The 19002-nt window shown below is 32.7% G+C and overlaps 1 pseudogene; it reads left to right on the forward strand.

The window, feature by feature from the left end:
* Positions 1-19002, forward strand: part of LOC149556573 (beta-galactosidase 5-like) — a 188353-nt pseudogene that overhangs the window by 114535 nt on the left and 54816 nt on the right.

Raw genomic sequence — 19002 nt, forward strand, 5'->3', positions numbered from 1 at the left:
CACGATTTGAAAGTTATTGCAATGTTTTAGTTTTTGGAGACCTCATACGAATGCTTCAAATTCAGGTTAGGGGCATTAAATGACCTTGAAAAGGGCTAAAAAATGAGAGATGAGTGAAGCTAGTCCATAGGGCTATAGAGCGCTTCAAGAGATTTTAAAAAATGTAAACGGTTTGTCAATCGGAGCTACAGTTCAAAAGTTATGCCTTCCAAAAGTTCGGTTACTATTTTTGGATTCTTCTAGATTTGTGCCGACTTCTACTATGACTTCTAGAGCCTTCTATTTGGTCGGTGGATGCCAACTAGTACTTTCTAGAATGTATTCCTAATCCTTAAGCCTTCGGGATCTATTTAAGAACATTTTTGGTATTGTAAAAGGCAGTTCGGAGTGGAGTTTGAGAGAAGATACTGGGAGAAGAATTTATCCCTAGATTTATGATATTGTAAGCTCTTAGGGCATGTTTTGAAGTCTATTTTCTCTGTACTTAATGTATTAGCATATTTACATAGTGAATAAAATTTTCCCTTTCTTGTTGTATCCATTCTATGCTTTGGTTGTGGGATTCATGGCTTTGGTGGTGGATACTTACGTGGCAATGGCTCATCCTATTATTAAACTATAAGTATAATTTTCAGATTTTCTACTATAAAATTTTAGTCTCTAATAGTGAAGTCTAATCTTTTGTTTGTGAGAGCTTACTGGGGTTTGAGTAGTAGACTATAGAGCTATCTTAGTATGATGTCTCCTTAACACATCTCTATGGCATACAGATATGTGATCATGAGGCTGTCATAGGCTGGAATAGAATAAGGCTTTGAGAGGCATAACTTAATTTTTTAAACGCATAATTATTTTTATATGAGAAGAGGCTCTTGTAGCTTGAGGTGGCTGAATGAGAATCAAACTACAGAAATATTATACAAGGTGCTAGTTGGTATCTTGAGAATTTGAAGAGATTCTGGTGGCAGCATTTATTGTTTCATAAATTAAAGATATTAATATCTCAGGTGTGGGAAGGCATAGGATGCAAGATGAGTAGCACATTATTGTTTGTTTGTATCTGGAACTTTGTTATTTTTGTAGGAATTTTCATAGAATGACTCTTGCAGATAGAGGTTATATGCATCATCTCCAAGTACATATTACAAGTATATTTCAGTATTATGGATCTTATGCTGATCTACAAATGTTTGCATTCCTTTTTGGCACTTTTAATGATGGGATGTTGTTAGATCAGCAAGATATATCTAAGTTTGAACAGGTATATGGAAAATTGGAAGATTTCCTTTGTGATTGCTACAAAGTGCTTCATTATGCCCTTGATACTATCAAAGCTTGCCATTAGAAAGAATGTTGGATGGTTTGCTTATAATTGAGATACAAACCAAGTTGGTATAAATGTTTCCATTATGAGATAATTATTGGTTTTTAGATTTGAGGGAAAGGCATTTCAGATCCTCTACTGTAATGCCCATGTTGCTACGAAACTTAAATGGTTTAATCTAGACTAATTTTTGTTATGTTTAGAACAATGTGAATAATAAAGGAGGGAATTGAACCCTCCCTGAGGCTCACACTTGGTGAGGTCCACTTCAGCAATGGCCCTTCTTGTGAAATTTTTGTCTAAAACCTTTCTAATGAGATAATGTGTTGTGAGCTCTTCATTAGTGGGATGGAATGTGAATCCAAGAGGCAGTTGTGCATCACCCATATCATGACTATAACTAAAGTTAAGAGCCTCTATTATTGAATTATCTTCCCTATCACCCATATAGAACATGAATCCAAGAGGCAGTTGTGCATCACCCATATCAAAATATGGGTGATAGGGAAGAGAATTCAATAATAGAGGCTCTTAACTTTAGTTACAGTCATGATATGGGTGATGCACAACTGCCTCCTAGATTCATGTTCCATCCCACTGATGAAGAGCTCATAATACAATATCTCATTAGAAAGGTTTTAGATAGCAATTTCATAGGAAGTGCCATTGCTAAAGTGGACCTCAACAAGTGTGAGCTTCAAATTTTTTTGACCAAGCGTTGGTCAAAATTTTGACCAATGCTTGGAGTTTTCTACCAAGCATTGGTCAAAATTTCAACCAATGGTTGGAGTTTTCTACCAAGCATTGGTCAAAATTTTGACCAATGCTTGGTAGAAATTGACCAACACTTCTGTGCAATTTTTGACCAACCTGGGAGTCAAAATTTTGACGAGAAAATTTTTGACCAATGGATTGATTGAATTTGGTTGAATTTGGTTGAAATTTGATCAAAAATTTTGACCAATAAAGGTTGAAAAATGACCTCAAATGTACTAGTGAGTGTTTTCTCTTTTTCCTCCTTTGGTTGCTATTCAACATGTTTTGTTTCCACTATGTTAACTCTTGCAAGGTGGTTTGGATAGCTAGATGTGCCTTTGGCCCTAGTTATTCATCTCTCCCAATGTCAAGTGGTATCAGAGCTTGAGGTTCATCCTTGTGGTGATTGGATCATGTAGAACCTTGAGTGAATTGGTTTGTAGGGTTGCAGATCTGTGGATTTGACCTATAACTTGCAAATAGTTATGATCTTGGAGGAACCTAATTTGAAAAGATGGTTCAAGGTAAAGGAAATGTTGATAATGCAATATTGAATATGTTGAGACACATTGCAGCCAGATTAGATGCTATGGAGATAGCCCAAACGAGATGAGTACATCTTAATGATGTAAATGATGATGAAGTAGTATCACCAAACCCTAATCCAGAACCTGAACAAGACCAAGATGAAGCAACATTGTTGAGAATGTTATCTCAAAAAAATTCAAAGCCTACTATAGAATTTGTTCCTTATGATGGCAAATTGGATACCAATGCTATGTTATATTAGATCTTAGATATGAATAAGTTTTTTGAGTATGAAAACACTCCTAATAATAAGAAGGTGAAGATTGCAATTACTAGATTGAAAGCTCATGCTTCACCATGGTGGGAGCATTTACAAATTGATAGACAAACAAGAGGAAAGGAGATGATCAGAACTTGGTAGAAGATGGTAAAAAAGGTAAAGAACAAATTTCTTCCTACTAATTGCCAAGTTAGCTTGTTGAGAAAGTTGCAAAATTTGAGGCAAAAGGACATGACTATGAAAGAGTATAGTGAGGAATTCTATAGATTGGACATCAAATCTAGACATATGGATGATGATATTGAGAAAATTGTAAGGTACATAAATGGATTTAAATTTGGAATTCAAGATGAAATAATTTTTGTGAAGTTAGAAAGTGTGGAAGAAGCATATCAATATACCTTGAAAGCTAAGGAGATCTTGACAAAGAAGCATGAACAAAGAGAAAGAGGTAGAGGTGGTAGATTCCAAAGAGGCAGAGGTAGATCTTATGGAGAAAGTGGTAGATCTGACAATTTTGTGCAAGATTATGAATGGAATAATGATGATAAAGACAAGACTAAGTAGAGAGGTGGAAGTTTATACCGAGGAGGTATTGGATCTTACTGAGAAGAGGTAATTCTTATTCTAGCGGTGGTTTCCATGGGAATTGTTTTAGATGTGGTAAAGAAGGGTATAAATCTTTTGAATGTAGATCTTTTGAAAGTGAGAAAGGTATGAGAAATGTTTTGATTCAAGGAGATGATGAGGGTTCACCAAGTGGAAATGAGGCTAGAGAAAATCTGATGGTGAGAAGAACCTTATATAATAAGGGAAGTGATGAGAAACCTATATTGTTGCCTTTGATCAAAAGTCCAGATGAGGTTAATTATATTGCTATAAAAATTTGCATAGTTAATGGGAGACAATTTGAAAAGGAAATGAAAAAAAATCAAATTTTTTTTGCTATAATTACAAAGAAACTAAGTTGTGTCAACAATAACCAAGTGCCAAAAAAAAGTGTTAACCAAGTGCCAATCAATGGTGACTGAGTGATAGCTGGTAGTATTGACCAAGTACCAGAAGAAATTATAGGATTGTTGAATGAGTATAAAGAGATTGTTGTAGAGGATATACCTGATGGTTTACCTCCAGTGAGAATTATAAGTCATTATATGGATCTAATTCTTGGAGCTAGTTTTTTGAACAAAGCACCATATAGATTGACACCTACAGAGAATGGAGAACTTTATAGATAAGTGCATGAGTTGTTGTAGAAAGGTTTGATCAGAGAAAGCTTGAGTCCATGTGTTGTACCTATTGTATTAGGACCTAAAAAGAATGGACAAGAGAGAATATGTATTGATTCCAAAGCTATTAAGAAGATCATAGCGAAATATAAGTTTCTTATGCCAAGGATGGATGACATAATAGATTGTTTGAGTGGAGAAAAGTATTTTACAAAGATTGATTTGTAGAGTGGCTATCATTAGATCAAAATCAGAGAAGATGATGAATGGAAGACAACTTTCAAGACAAAAGATGGTTTGTATGAATGGTTGGTTATGCCTTTTGGTTTGACTAATGCACCTAGTACTTTCATGAGGTTGATGAATAAAGTTCTAAAAAGATTCTTGGGTAAGTTTGTGATTGTTGATTTGGATGATATTATGATATTTAGTAAGACTAAGGAAGAACATCTTAAGCATATTAGACAAGTATTGCAAAGGTTGAAAGAGGAAAAGTTATTGATTAATCTGAAAAAGTGTTCTTTTATGCCAGAGGAGATTGTGTATTTGGGATTTGTGATTTCAGCTGATGGATTGAATATGGATCCTAAGAAGGTAAAATCAATTTTGGAATGGCCTACACCTAAGAGTGTGGATGAGGTAAGATCATTTCATGGCCTGGCTTGTTTCTATAGAAAGTTCATAAGAAATTTTAGTTTTGTTTGTAATGATATGACTGAGATAATGAGGGGAGATAAAAAGGAATTCAAGTGGACACATGGAGCTATTAAGAGTTTTGAGACTTTGAAACAAAATGTTGTTGAGTTACTTGTATTGGTTTTTCTTGATTTCAACAAGGTATTTCAAGTTGAATGTAATGCAAGTGGTAGTGCAATAGGAGATGTATTGAGTCAAGAAGGTAAACCTATTGCTTTCTTTAGTGAGAAGTTGAATAATGCTAAAAGGAAGTATTCTATGTATGATCAAGAGTTTTATGCTATTGTTCAAGCCTTGAAGAAGTGGAGACATTATTTAATTCCTAAGGATTTTGTATTGTATACTGATCATAAAGCCTTACAATACTCAAGAAATAAAAAAAAAATTGAATTAGAGACATATGAAGTGGGTTGAGTATTTGTAGAATTTTACATTTGTCATCAAGCATAAGAGTGGAGTTACTAATAGAGTTGTTGATGCATTGAGTAGATGAAATTCTTTGTTGACTGAAATAAATGTTGAAGTTCTTGGTTTTGATGAAATGAAAGAGTTGTATGATGTTGATCCTAATTTTTATGAGGTGTGAAGAGAGTGTAGAGCACCAAATATAATAGATCACATAAGTAAGTATGATGAGTATTTTATTGAAGAAGGTATGTTATTCAAAGGTATTTAGTTTTGTATTTCTAGAAGTTCTATGAGGTTGAATCTGATTAAGGAAAAGCATAATGGTGGATTGGTTGGACATTTTGGAATTGATAAGACATTGAGTTTGCTAAAAGATAAGTATTGTTGACCACAAATGTATAAGGATGTTCAAAAACTTGTAAAGAGTTGTGGATTTTGTCAAATTGCAAAAGGAGTGATTCAAAATACTAGTTTTTATACACCTATTACTATTCCTGAGAAACTTTGGAGTGACATCAGTATGGATTTGTTTTTGGATTACCTAAGATAGTGAAGGGGTATGATTCTATATTTGTTGTGGTGGATAGATTTTCTAAGATGGCTCATTTTATACCATGTAAAAAGACATTAGATGATGAGCATGTTGCTGACTTTTCTTTAAAAAGATTGTAAGATTGCATGGATTACCAAGAAGTATTATTTTTGACAAAGATAGTAAGTTTGTTGGTTATTTTTGGAAGATTTTGTTGAAGAAGATGGGTACTAAGTTGAAGTTTAGTTCTACATTCCATCCATAGATAGATGGATAGATAGAGGTTTTGAATAGAAGCTTGAGTAATTTGTTGAGATGTTTAGTTGGAGATAAGCGAAGTAATTGGGAAGTGATGCAGGAGCATCCTGTGTCACCCAAAAAATGTACCTAGACATAGTTTTTGTTTTATGTGTTTTCATTTCTGGATACACATTTGGGTCAAATAAAGGTTCCAACTCTCATAGTTCCACTATTAGTGTTCTAGGTTAGAGTATTTAAGCACCTTGGGATACATGTAAATGCAAAAAAATAGGACTATGTTAATTGAGCCATAATTATGGTGAATTAGAAGGTGTAAATCAATGGAAGGATTAAAATTGTAATTTAGAACATTCCAGAAAAAGAATCAAGTCAAAAGGCTGCACGATTTGAAAGTTATCGCAATTTTTTGATTTTTGGAGACCTCCTAAGAATGCTTCAAAATAAAATTTGAGGCATTAAATGACCTCATATAGGGCTGAAAATTGGGGGACTAGCAAAGCTGATCCACAGGGCTATAGAACACTCTGAGAACTTTTTGAAAATGTAAACGGTTCGTCGATTGGAGTTACGGTTCAAAAGTTATGCCTCCCAAAATTTTGGCTACCATTTTTGGATTCATCTAATTTTGTACCAACTTCTAAAGTGACTTATAGAGCCTTCCATCTTGGTGGTGGATGCCAACTAGCACTTTCTAGAATGTATTCCTAATCCTTAACCCTTTCGGATCTATTTAAGGACATTTCTAGCATTGTAAAAGGAAGTTTGGAGTGGAGTTTGAGACAAGGTACTGGGAGAAGAAATTATTTCTAAATTTATGCTATTTTAAGCCCATAGGGCATGTTTTGGAGTCTATTTTCTCTGCACTAAGTGTACTAGCATATTTTCATAGTTAATAAAGTTTTCCCTTTCCTATTGTGTCCATTTGGTGCTTGGGTTGTGTCCCCATTAGGAAGTAGTGTTGGCACAAGTTGAGTTTGCATATAACAATTCTATGAATAGGAGTATAGGGAAAACATCTTTTGAGATTATTACTAGAATGTAGCCTAGAGGTATATCAGATTTGAGAAATGTTGCTGGTGAAGAAAAGAGAAGTGTTGCAGGAGAAGAATTTGCTGATTTTATGGAGTCTTTGCATAAGGAAGTGAAGTTGAGGTTGGAACAAAGTAATTAGAAGTATAAGGAAAATGCTAATAAATCTAAAAGACATCATGATTCTGAAGTTGGTGATGAGGTGTGATTCATTTAAAGAAAGGAAGATTTCCTATTGGAACATATAGTAAGCTGAAGATGAAGAACTTTGGACCTTGTAAGATCTTGAAGAAGTTTGATAGTAGTAATGATTGTGAAGTTGAGTTACCTAATGACATGGACATATCCCCTATATTCAATATTGCTGATTTGTATAAGTATCATGAGTTAGATGATGAAGTTGTTGTATCAGAAGGTTATCCTAAGAAGCAAATTCAAGAAGTTGAATAGAGATTGGATCAAAGAGTTGGCAAGAGCACAAGAGGAAAAGATTACTATGAATATTTGGTGAAGTGGAAGAATAGGCCTAATTAAGATGCTTCATGGATTTCTCAATTTGATTTAGATTCAACTTAGATTGTGACATCTTAATGATTCAAGAGAATCATTTCTTTCAACCCTAGTTGTATGATGCTGGAGTATTTTGGGTTTCCTTGTTATCCTACTCATTTTTGTTCATTTTGCATGTTGATGTCGAGTTACTATAGCTCTAATGGATTCTGAGTTACTATAGCTCTAATGGGTGCAAAGTTACTATAGCTCTAATGGGTGTAGAGTTACTATAGCTCTAATGGGTGCAGAGTTATTATAGCTCTAGTGAATGCCAAGTTACTATAGCTCTAATAGATGCCAAGTTACTGTAGCTCTAGTGGATGCCAAGTTACTATAGCTCTAATGGATATTGAGTTATTGTAGCTCTAATGGATGCCAAGTTATTGTAGCTCTAGTGGATGTTGAGTTACTATAGCTCTAATGGATGCCAAGTTACTATAGCTCTAGTTGATATCAAGTTACTGCAACAATCTAGTGTTGAGCAAGTATTCTTTCATGTGCTAAGTTACACAATGTATGCCAAGTGACTCTTCATGTGCCAAGTTACCTAGTGTATGCTGAGTGACTCTTCATGTGCTGGGTTTTCTTTCTTATGTCGAGTGTCAACATTTAGATGTGATTTCTACAAGATAACTTCTAGGATTTATTTTGGTCATGATATTTGTGCTAATATCTTTTCTTGGGATGTATCCAAACCATTTTTGGGTTGGCCTTCCTCTTACGTAATGTTCTAGAATAATCTATAAGTCATTTTGCCAAGTATATATAGAGTGTTTAGGCTTAGAGTTAGGGAAGTTTTGAGGGATTATGGAGCAGAATGTGAAAGTTTGGAAAGTTTGTTGCATATGTATTTGGAGCTAGAAATTTGATGTTGGATCTTTAATCTTGAATATATTTTGGCTATAACCCAAAGGCCTTATAGCTAGGCATGTATGTTTATTATTTGATGAATCAATAAGTGTCTTCTCTTTTTTCTCCTTTGGTTATTGTTTTGTGTGTTGTGTTTCCACTATGTTAACTCTTGCAAGGTGGTTTGGATAGTTGGATGTGCCTTTGGCCCTAGTTATTCATCTCTCCCCACATTACGTCAAATTACATTTTTGAGGAAGAACACAACGAGTCAGGATCAGATGATGAACATGAAGGTGAGGAAGTTGTACATGTTTCCATGAAAAAATAGTTTAGAGGAGGAAAGATATGAAGAAGAAAAAACCCTTATATATCATGTTAGTAAAATTTATACTTGGATTATTGATAGTCAGTGTTCATGTCACATGACTAGTGGTATTGACAAGTTTGACAAATTATAAGAGCATGATGCTAGATCTTTTAATCTTGGAAATGATGTTTCATGTCCTATCAAAGGTAGAGGTTCACTGCTGTTGAATGACAAGATTAGATGTGATGATGCTTGTTAGTTTCAAAGTCTAAAATACAACTTGTTGATTATCACACAACTAAATACATGTCACTGATTGGATTTTATGATCATAAAGGTGAAAATATTTGATGTTAATGGAAAATTTATTGGCATTGGAGAAGAAACTAGAGGTAATCATTTTACTTGAAATATACTATAAGTACATGCCTATTTTATAAAGTTGAATATGTATGGTTATGGCATAAGAGACTTTATCATGTAAATTTTGATAATATTATTTAAGTGAGTAGGAAGAAGAAAGTGAGAGGCATACCAAACTTGCATAAACTTGATAATGCTATGTGTAAAGAATGTCAACTTGATAAGATTACTATATCAAGTTTCTTAAGCAAGTCACACACATCTAATGACATATTAGAATTGGTTCATACTAATATTTTTGGTCCAATGAAAGTTGAATGTTACTATAGTGATATACAATTAAGTCTATTGTTGATGATTATTCAAGGATGATGACTATGATGTTTTTAAAAGTTAAATCCAATGTATTTCAAATGCTCAAATGGTATATAGAAAGGGTGGAAAAAGAAGCTGGTAAGTAGTTAAAATATTTAAGATTTGATAGAGGTGAGGAGTTCATGTTTGATGAATATACTAACTTTTGTATTGAGCATGGAATTAAAAGGAAAGTATCTACACCAAGAACTTCAAACTACAATGGTATTGTAGAGAGAACAAAAAAAGTTATTGTTGATTGTGCTAGAATATTGTCGATTGAGAAAGGAGTTTCAAAAAAGTTTTGGAAAGAAGCTATAGGCACTACTATATACACCCTCAACTAAGTTTAGTTGAAAAAAAGGCACAAAGAAGGCACCATATGAACTCTAGTATGGACACACAATGAATCTAAGTTATTTTTAAAATAATTGGAAGTACGTGTTATATTCATAAGGATTCTTGAAATGGAAATTTGATTCAAAAGGAAATGAAGGGATATTCTTGAGATAATCTACTAGGAGTAAATCATATATATATATATATATATATATATATATATATATATATATATATATATATATATATATATATATATATAAAGTGACTAACACTATGGTTGAAAGTGAAAATGTAAGAATTGATGAGTTTACAAATAAGAACAATGAGGAGAGCAAGAAAGTACCTGAAGATTACAATAGATTTTTTATGTACAAGATTATGCACCCAATATTGTACTTATGGACATGACCAAGTGAATGCAATGGTACACTAGAAAACAACAAAGAGAATTCAAATGATAAAAAGGAGTAATAAAGAAACAACCTAAAGTAACCAAGCCACATATAGAGTACCCCAAGTAAAATGTTGAGCTACAATCAAGTGTTGATAATACTAAAGAATGAAGGACTGGTCCTATTTTAGAAAAGTATGTTAGAAGGAACCATTCACATACTCAAATAATGGGAGCTAAAAGTTTTGGTTTCATGAAGAGAAGTAAGTTGACAGAAAATACATGTTTGATTTATGAGTTTGAGCTTAGAACTAGAAAAGATGCACTTGAGAATGAAGATTGGATCAATGCAATGAATGAAGAGATAGATCATATTGAGAAGAAAAATACATGGATATTGGTACTGAGAGCCAAAGATAAGAATGTGATTATAAAAAGTGGATTTTTTTAGGAAAAAAATTGAATGAAAAAGGAGAGGTTGTAAGAAACAAGGTCAAACTTATGTGTAAAGGTTATACACAAGAAAAAGGAATTGATTATGGAGAAAAATTTTCACACGTTGCAAGTTTGGATAGAGTGAAAACACCATTGAAATATTTTCCATTTAAAAGATTCAAGGTCTACCAAGTGGATGTCAAGTCCACATTTCTGAATAGAATTCTAGAAGAAGGGGTCTACATTGATCAACCTAAAGGATTTGTGGAACTAGATCAAGGAGAGATGGTATGAAAATTGAATAAAGCCTTATGTGGATTCAAACAAGCATTGAGAGCGTAGTATGAAAGATTGCATTCTTATTTGATCATAATTGGATTTGTTAGAACTAGTGATAACAATAACCTATACTTAGATAGTGAAATTGAGAATAAGGTATTGATAGCAAAAATATTTGTTGATGACATTATATTTGAACGAAATGAATTGTTGTGTAAGTTATTTTCTAATTAGATAAATAAATAATTTCAAGTGTTTATGTTTGGTGAGGTAAAGTTATTTATTGGTTTACAAGTTCATCAAGAAAAAAGGAAAAATATATGTTACTCAATCCAACTACATCAAGGAGATACTAAATTTTTTTGACATGGATGAGTCAAGGTCATTTGGAACCCCTATGGTCATTGTATGTAAATTTTCTAAGGAAGACAACTCAATAGAAGTGAATGAAATATTGTGCAGATCTACGATTGGAAAGTTACAATATGTATTTTATAGAAGACCTTATATTGCATATGTAGTTGGTATAGAAGCAAGATTATAGAGGTAAAGTTATTTATTGCTTTACAAGTTCATCAAGAAAAATGAAAATTATATGTTATGCAATCCAAATACATCAAGGAGATATTGAAAACATTCAACATGGATGAGTCAAGGCAATTTGGAACCCCTATGGTCACAAGATGTAAATTTTCTAAGGAAGACAACTTGATAGAAGTGAATGAGATATTGTGTAGATCTATGATTGGAAAGTTGCAATATGTAGTTCATAAAAGACCCTATATCACATATGTAGTTGGTATAGCAAAACGATTTTCAACCAATCCTAAGGAGACACATATAACTACAATAAAGAGAATATTCAAATATTTGAAAGAAACAAAAGAATATGGTTTATGATACAAGAAAGAATGATATTGATTAAGTAGGAAATGTTGATAACATAAAGTGTAGAAGTGATGAAGCCTTCTTTTTAGAAGAAATATTAGTAACATGGATATGTAAGAAGTACATTTTTATCTCAAAATCTCCTATTGAAGCCAAGTATGTTGCTACTATAATTAACTGTTCAAACATTGTATGGATCAAACAACTATTGGAAGGTATGCAAGAGGAAGTCACATAACCTATTACTATCTATTGTGGCAATAATGGTTCTATTAACATATCAAAGAATCCCATGATGCATGACAAACAAAGAGCATATCTATCAAGTATGACTACTTGAAAATGCAAGTTCAAGAAAAACAAGTTAGATTGGAGTATGTGAAATCAAAGAAGCAAATAGCATATACATTCACAAAGCCATTTCCTAAGGATTTTTTTGAGTATCAAAGAGGTAAATTAGGGATCATTCCCCTATCCAATATTCACTAAGTGAAATATACATGTTGTGTCAGTTCATGGATGATTAGAATATCTTTATGGAGTTGATGTAGGAATTTTCTCTTTTGGGACACTTCCTAGAGTTGTAAGAATGAATGTAATGTAGAAGATGCAATTATTACATGTGAGGTAAAATGTATAACTACAAGGATTTATAAGTATAGTTACCTTTGACATTATTTTCAAAGGGGGAGTGATTGCCTACGAAGGAGAGATTACTTATGAGGGAAGGATTGCTTATGAGGGAGAGAGTTAGTGAAAAGGGAGAAAGTAACAATTATAGAAATGGAATGAGTTAAGGGAGTAAATTTTGTATGGTCAAAGGTGGAGTATGAAAAAACCTATCAACCAAAGGGGGAGAAATAAGTAAAGGAAGAGTAGCAATAAAGGAGATTGTGCAAAACGGAGTAGTTGCATAACAAGAAAGAGTACCTGATGAAGTTGTAGAGAACCTAATGAAGTCAGAGATGAAGATATTTATTTATGTTTGATGGTATTATTTCCTAATATAATAATATGTAATAATGTATTTCCATAAATTCCAAAGGAAGAGATTGTTAGTTCCAACTCATAATTTTTATAAAGTGTGTAAGAGAGTCATATTAGTTTTTATGTTGTCATTGATGTCAAACCTGATTGGCAATACATTATGAGAATTCAATAGAATATCATATCATTTGATTGATGAAGAGGATTTGAAGAAAGTATTGATAAGTGTATGGATTTCAATGGGCATTTCATGAGCTATACTTTGACAATATAATGTTGATTTGATCAGGTGTTGAAAGCATGTGTAAGCAAGGTGTGAAGTGGAAGGAATTTTAGTTTGTGAATGAAGAAGCTTATTAACTGAGCTACTATGGTTATCACTGAGTGCATGTAAAGTAATCAAGAAATAATAAAGTTAATCGAGAGTAATGTTGACTGAGTGAAGTATAATATTAACCAAGGTAAAAAATGATATTTTGGAAGAGAATTGATTTGAGGATGACATTTGATGAAGATATATATTGTTCGAGAAGTTTTAAGGATAACAACAAACTATTAGCATGAATGTTGATGGTATTCCTTGGGAAGTATCCTAAGAATTTCTAGAGCACTTAGATATTGTCAAAATAATTAATATGTTGCATTCATGATTGTGTTTTTTATTGATATCAACATAGTATTGTTTCTATAAAGACTAGCAATGTAGGAGATAGAGAATGAGGTCATACAGACTTTGTATTGATGATTAGGTCAAGCACAATTAAGGATATGTTCTGTGTTGTATCTTGATGAAATGGACAAGTGTGTGTGTAAAGAGTTGAATACATGCAAGAGTTATTCAAGGATTATAGAGGACGATGTACTGATAGGGTTCTTGAAAAGTGGTCACCGATGTTTAGATTATATCTCTTAACATGTATAGAAATGTGATGAGTGAAGTTAGATAGTGCTAGTATACAACCTAATGTTGAGATTAGCATTTGCACAAGGTTAGAGATCGCACATGTGAGAAGTTGTAAAGACTATAAGCTAACAGTGTTTTGTAATTGCAAAAATGTGTAAAGAATTGTAATATCTTAATGAGGTTCATTGATCCTATTATAATTAATTGGGAAAGACTCAAGGCTGACTCAAGGAATTATTTTTGAGGATACGGTATAAAGGATGGTTAGTTTCCTTGTGATGATATATGTGTACAATGAAGTGAATTCTATTATATTGAGGAAGTGAAATGCAAAGTTGGTTAATGTGTGTAAGAGATCCAAGGGATTATTTAATGTGAAGTTAGTGATTTGGTATTGAGATTAGAAAAGGTTTGGTCTAGTCATGAGGATAGAGAAGTAGTTCAAGTTGAGAAGTTTAGTTTCATTTTATTATTCTACAAGGAATAATATAAAGATCATTTGGACAATGATTTCAGTAGTCTTTCCCCTAAGGCTATTTAGATAATGGGTCCATTTGTCTTCTACAACTCCTAATAGGGTTGGAATCTCCTAGAAGGGATTCAAAGTATCCCAACAAGGACTAATATGTGATAAATGTATTTTATTGACTCCTAATAGAGTCCATCCTCTTATAAGGAACTTTTATATTAGTACATTATTTTGTGGGTGCCATCCTCACTAGGGTTTTCTTTTTGATCAAGGATTTCCTTAGTTAACATATCTGGTGTTATTGTAAATGTGTATCTTGTTGTGGTTGTTGATTATATTGTTCAGATGTTAAAGAATTAATAAGGTTGATGAATGTTTTAATAGTTAGATAGTTGATCCCCCCCTTCTCGATTATCTTGATGGACTTTACTTTCTAACAAAAATTTTTAGATTAAGGTAAAAGCAAGTTTTGAAGGGACCTGAAACACTTTACTAGAAACTAAAGATAAACATTAAAGCACCACTAGGTTTTACAAGAACCTGAAACCCTTTACCAGAAACTAAAGATAAACATTAAAGCACCACTAGGTTTTACAAGGACTTGAAACCTAAAGTTTAAAACATTGAAACTAAGTTTTACAGGGACTTGAAACCAAAAGTTTAAACCATAAAAAAAAACCAAATTTTACAAGGACCTGGAACCTAGAGTTTAAATAAGCTAGAAAGCAAAAAGTAAAAACCATAAAAACTACCTAGAGCATCAACCAACACACTTACTCCACAACTAACACCTACATCAACTCTTTGATAATGTCTACCACCTCTTTACTTTCTTCTATAGTACTTTGGATTATGTCAACCAGAGTAAAAATAGGAGCCTCATCAACCTTTTTCCTTATGCTCTACCTAGTTCTCTTACTAGGACCTCCTAGACTCCCCATCCTTGCATTAATAAGAGACATTATCTCCTCATTACTCTTCTTACCTAGATTGGCCACCATAAAACATAGACTTGAACTGACCTATTCCATTTTTTGATCACTTTCCTTAATTAAATAACAAAGATCCTACTCATATTCTTTAAGATTTTTAGGAATGTTACCAATTTGCACTTCCATCTGAGCTCTCTAAGTGCATTTAGCATCAAAATCTTTTTGCATAACCCTAATTTCTTCTTGAGAACCAAAATTTCATTATACAGCCAAGAATCACCCTGAAGGGAAGTCTTTGCTTTAAGCTTAGCAATGTAAAGAAAGGAAAGTTTAGCATCCTGAAAGTCATCCCTCCCATCTACCACAACCCTAGGCTTAGAACCAACCATAGTTGTCATAGTATTGATCTAGGTATCAGTATTAATATCTAGATTCTTCATCCTCTCCTCTTTATCTTCTTTACTTTAGTTGTTGTCCTTACCAATAGGGCTTTTATCTTCAATTTCCTTACCAGTATCCTCCTCCTTTTTCTCCTTACTGGCATTTCTCTTCATATGAGAAGGTTAATTACTCTATTTTTCTTCATCCTCCCTAAAGGCTTCTAACCCAACATTTGAATTAATATTTCTATCCTTACTTCCCACTTCATTGTCTTTACCAGTTGACACCCTTTTACTCCTAGAGTAAGTGTCCAAGTTAGAACTAAGTTCCCTCATTTCTATTTTCTCATCATTATTATAATTCTTAGACTCTATTATTTCCTCAAAAATTTTCTTAGTCCTCTCCCATTTGGAACCCTTCTTTCAATCACTAGTCCATTCTTCAACCTTTATTCTCTTAAAGTAGGGAACATTACCAAACCCTTTCCTCTTCTCCAGAATTAAAGAGGGCTTTATAGCCTTACTTTTGCAAAAGTTTTCAATAAGCTTAAATCTTCTTGAAGCATAGAAAATATTCTTTCTTCCTATGAACATATAGGCTTTGACATAGAGATAATTTTAGAAAAAATGGAAAGGTTATCCTATCTTTGTGCCTACAATGATTTAGGAAAACAAAGTGAAATTTATGGACTCTCTTAGCCCTACCATCAAGAATAAAGTACTCATAGATACATGATAGTACATCCCTCCAAATAACCTTTATTTGATTTAGTTCATAAAAGTCACCAATTTTCTCCAAATTCTTCTCTTCAGCTCCTGTCTTTGGAAATTTCTTGAAAGGTGCATTGGAGATACTAGTCTCCTTGCTGAAGTTAATCCCTTCCATTGGAATCCTAGTAATCTCAACAATAAATTCTTCAGTCAATTTCACCTTGAACCCATGGAAAGTGACCCTATCTTCAAACCAAATTTTAAAGAAGGAATCTATAATGTGAAGTTTATACCCATGGAGTCTCTCAATGTAGGTCATCATGTTTCCTTTCTGCAAAACCTCCCACATAGAGGCCTTTGCCTTCCACTTTCTAACACAAAGTTAGTTATGAGATCTATGGATAGAAAAATTCAAAGAAAATTTGATGAAGGAGATTTGATGATTTCAAATGAAGTACAAAGTTCAAGGTAAAGGCCTAAAACCTAGGTATCTAGATTCAATGAATCTGAGCTGGATGGAGATCAATTAATCATGATTAAGAAAAAAAACATGGAATAATATGATGAAGTAGAAATAAATTTTATATTAAAGGGATAAATGAGAAGTTAATTGTTGTAGATTGAGTTGATGTTAAAGGAGATAGCCAAGGGATAACTGAGTAAAGTTCCAGTGTGAAGATCAAGCAAGAGGATGGTTAAGTTGATGTGTATGTGATGGATCAACCATAAGAAAGAAGAAGGAAGAAAGAGGATAAACAAAGGAAAGAGAATGAGTGAAATGGAGATCTAATAAAAAAAAGTAGTTTCTATGTCAAAAAAATCATTTCCTTGTTACTCTCTAACCATTGTAGCAAAAAAAAAATCACCTAGTAGACTTAAGAATCTTATTTGTAAATATATTTGTATTGTGAATATTGTTTGAATGTTTGCAAGTACTTTAGAGAAGACCGCTCTAAATATTGAGGAGTGATAAGGTCTAGATGATCTTTGGTGTAAATCCTCTAACAAGGTCATATTAGTAATGTGTATGTAACCTTTAGCAAGGCTAGCTTCTAATGGAGCTCACTTCAGAAGAGTGAAAATTTTGGGTTACTAATCCCAGGTGGTTTTTCCCTTTCCATGGTTTCCATATTAATCACTTGTGTCAAATTGTGTGGATGTTATTTCTGTTGCATGTTCATCTCATGTTTACTATTTATTGTTTCAAGTCGATATATACATGAATTCTACTCTAATACTCGGTATACAAAGTTAACAATTTATTGAAATGATTAAGTTGAATGTTATGGTGAAGTTTAATTTGTTTACCAAGCTAGTGAACAAAAAGTTCAAAGTGTTAAGTTGGTGAAAGGTGTTTTAAGGACCAGAAGGATAACTAGTTATAACTTATTCATCCCCCCTCCCAAATATCTAACAACCCCCAAAATAGTTTGACTCATGGGCTTCCTAATAAGACTTTTGGGACTCACCTTGAGGCATTTAGGCCTATTGTGTCTAATACTTTGGAGATTCTCTATTCTTTTTCAGTGATACATTTGCACACTTTCATTTAGCAATAAAGATATCCATGTTTTTTGTCGTATCAATTGTTGGTGGATTCTATTCTTTTTAGCAAGTTTTTTTAGTTCACTTTACACATTTTTTCTACATCATTTTGCATTGAAAGGCATTCTTTAGACAATTTTTAATTGTATATACTAATAGTGATAGATGTTTTTTTCTTGAGGCAAGTTTTCTTATCGGCAATATTTATTTTAATCTACTATGATATCAAAGATGTACTCCTTGTCCACTTTGATTAGTAGCTACATCAACTTTCATTGTTCAACATCCTTTGCTAGTTGAGTTAGTATATTGATAAGGGTTTTTAACTCCTTCAACTCAAAATCCTCATATTTTTGGACCCTTGTATTTTGGAATGGTTATAAATTCTATTAATAAGTGATACAATATCTAGGGTTCTATCATATTCCATGTGCCCATCAAGCTCCATTCAAAAGATTATGTGAAAAGTGGACCATACTTTGATTACCAAAGAGCTAGCTAAATAATTTCCATCTTCTATGAACTTTAAAGTTATATCACATAAGTGGTGGACCTCAATCCACATGCTTGAAATTGATTTAGTGATTGATGTAATGTGCTTGATCCTATGAGATTTTCTCCTTTTCTCTGGTTGTGAGAGATTTCATTGAATTTGCATTGTACATGGGTACCAAAATGGTTATCTAGTCAAGATCCATCTTACATTTTACTCATCTTTCATAATAATTCTTCTTCCTAAGTTCCACTTAAGGGGTGGTGTTGGAGTAAGTTATTATTTACTCAATGCTTAATTTTACTTAGGAATAATTATTGTTTAGGTGCATATTTTAGTTAAGATAGTTGTACTGTTGCTCTTTTCTACTAGATTATTCCTTTTCTTTATAACAAAGGTTCCATTATTTTATATATAATAATCAATCTATTTTTCTAGTGAGTGGTTCTCTTTGCAAAGGATTTGGGAGCTATGCTTCTTTAAAATGCTATGTAGTTCATTGCATGTGTGGATAATTGTGCTCATCCAATTTTGGTTGCATGTGTGGATAATTGTGTTGTACAAATCCATATTTGGGCTATAATTTTTACCTTACTTTATCTTACAAGAAAGTCTTTTACTATGATAATCTTGGTAAGAAAAATATTTACGAAAAACTATCTAGAGACTTTTAAATTTTTAAGTTTCATAACTAATTTGAATTTACTATGAGATTCTCATATTATTTTTGTACTTAAGAAAGATGGTTTATGGAGGATTCTTATTGACAATAGGG

Source organism: Cupressus sempervirens, chromosome 5 (genome assembly GCF_028749045.1).
Source record: "Cupressus sempervirens isolate cs-2001-9-10 chromosome 5, ASM2874904v1, whole genome shotgun sequence".
Classification (NCBI taxonomy): domain Eukaryota; kingdom Viridiplantae; phylum Streptophyta; class Pinopsida; order Cupressales; family Cupressaceae; genus Cupressus; species Cupressus sempervirens.